Below are 2,356 nucleotides of genomic sequence, written 5' to 3' on the forward strand. Positions count from 1 at the left end.
TCTTTGATTTGTCTTTAATTTTTAAAAATAAGAATATTTTCTTTCTTCCTCTGTAAAAATAGTCCTTTTGGGATAACTATTTTAAAAGACAATTCCTGTAAAGTACTCAGATTTGAGGCTGGTCCTTAGCAACTTTTATTTCTAGTTCCATCTACATTTTTCCTTAAGAAATCAAAAGAAATATATATGTTGAAGAACAGGAAAGTAGAGACAAAGGGAGGGCTAAAAGAGGGTGAGCTGTGAATGGTTATTTCTCAGAAGTGAATTTTCATGTCCCTGAAAATTAACACTCCAGTGGGATAAGGATTGCAAAGACTTGTACTCTCTGTACTGCAGAGTTTTTAATTTGGGGACCTTTTGATTATTTCACAATTCTGGGCCCTCTCAGAAGTTGGAAGCCTGAAGATAAATGACAGCATCTGTTCTGGCAACTAAATTTGGTTAATTCCTTCATTTTATATCAAATCTGTTAAGTCACTGAAAATGAGAACACGGGTCCCCACCTACTCCTGTGGTTTTTCCTGACATTATGATGACATATATACTGATGTCACACTTTAAAAGCTTATTCTTCTTTGATGTATTTTCCTCATTTCTTCATGTGTATTAGTAAATTTTGTTTGATAGATCATGTCAGGCTGACTTGTTTGACTTAGCCCCTCCTTACATTTTTTATTTGTTCCTTTTTGAAATTATTTTTCCAATTAACAAGCATTTGTTTTCTTTCCCTATCACCTTCCCACCACTGGAAAAAAGAGAAAAAGAAAAACACAAATAGTCAAGAAAAACAAATCTTCATATTGGCCATGTCCAAAAATGTGTTTTTCATTCTGCAGATTTAGTTCATCACCTTTTTGTTGGGAGGTCTCCTTTACTTTTCTCTTTTTTGAAAAAACTAATTTCATTGATATCTCTTGTTTTTACATCTCTGAAATTTCTCTCAGTATCCCTCTCTCTTCCACTTCCAGAGATCCATCGCGTATAACAAAGAATATTTTTTTAAAAAGAAGCAAATAGAAAAATAGGAAGACAAAAATATCAATACTACATCAGCAAAGTTTAAAGATATATGCAAAAGTTTACACCTGTGAACTTCTACAAAGGAGTGGTGGAAGCATCTTCTGCATCTCTTCTTTGGAGCCATGCTGATTCTTTGAATTCTGCAACTTTAACTTTCCATAGTTTTGTGGTGGTGGTTCTTTTCCAATTATGTTGCTGTTTGTTTGTTTTTTTTTTTTTGCATATTTTTCTTTTGGCCCTGTTTATTTCACTCTTTATCAGTTCATGCTTACATCTTTTCTTAAAAGCTATAGTACAATCTACTCATTTTACCAAGCAGGACTCAGAGGCAGAAAGGTGCAATCATCTCTTCCAAGTTGACACATGTTGTTTGTTTTTAGCAGAACCAGAATCTGAATGAGCCCAGAGAGCTGAAATTACTTGCTCAGTGTTGATATTGTTGTGTTGTTAAGTTGAGTCATGTCTAACCCTTTTTTTTTTTAAACCTTTACCTTCTGTCTTGGAATCAATACTGAGTATTGGCTCCAAGGCAGAAGAGTGATAAGGGTAGGCAATGGGGGTCAAGTGACTTGCCCAGCTGGGAAGTGTGTCTGAGGTCAGATTTGAACCTAGGACCTCCTGTCTCTAGGCCTGGTTCTAAATTCACTAAGCTACCCAGCTGCCCCCCCATGTCTAACTCTTCATGACTCTATTTGGGTTGATTTTTTTTTTTTATTTTGGCAAAGACACTAAAGTGGTTTCTCATTTCCTTCTCCAGTTCATTTTTTTTTAACCCTTACCTTCCATCTTGGAGTCAATACTATGTATTGGCTCCAAGGTAGAAGAATGGTAAGGGTAGGCAATGGGGGTCAAGTGACTTGCCCAGGGTCACACAGCTGAGAAGTGTCTGAGGTCAAATTTGAACCTAGGACCTCCCATCTCTAATCCTGGCTCTCGATCCACTGAGCGACCCAGCTGCCCCCCTCCAGTTCATTTTTAACAGATAAAGAAACTGAAGCAAACAAGGCTAAGTGACTCACCCAGAGTCATATATCTAGTCTGAGGTCAGATTTGAACTTGGGAAAATAAGCCTTTCCAACTTCAGGCCCAGCACTTTCTCCACTGCACCGCTTAGCCCCAAGATCTTATAGCAAATCTGAAAGAGCATAGCCATTGTTCTTTCCAGTATACCACATTGTCTGCCTATCACTGCATTTGTTTTTTGTTTTCTCCTTTGCCTTCTCCATAGAGCATACATATTCTTTTTGAGTTGGAAAATCTATGATTTGCTTAATGTGGGAAATCCATATTTCTAGGTTGTCAAATACATCCTCTTTGGCTTCTTAAGTACAATGTT

This window comes from Gracilinanus agilis, chromosome 3, assembly GCF_016433145.1.
Source record: "Gracilinanus agilis isolate LMUSP501 chromosome 3, AgileGrace, whole genome shotgun sequence".
Lineage (NCBI taxonomy): Eukaryota > Metazoa > Chordata > Mammalia > Didelphimorphia > Didelphidae > Gracilinanus > Gracilinanus agilis.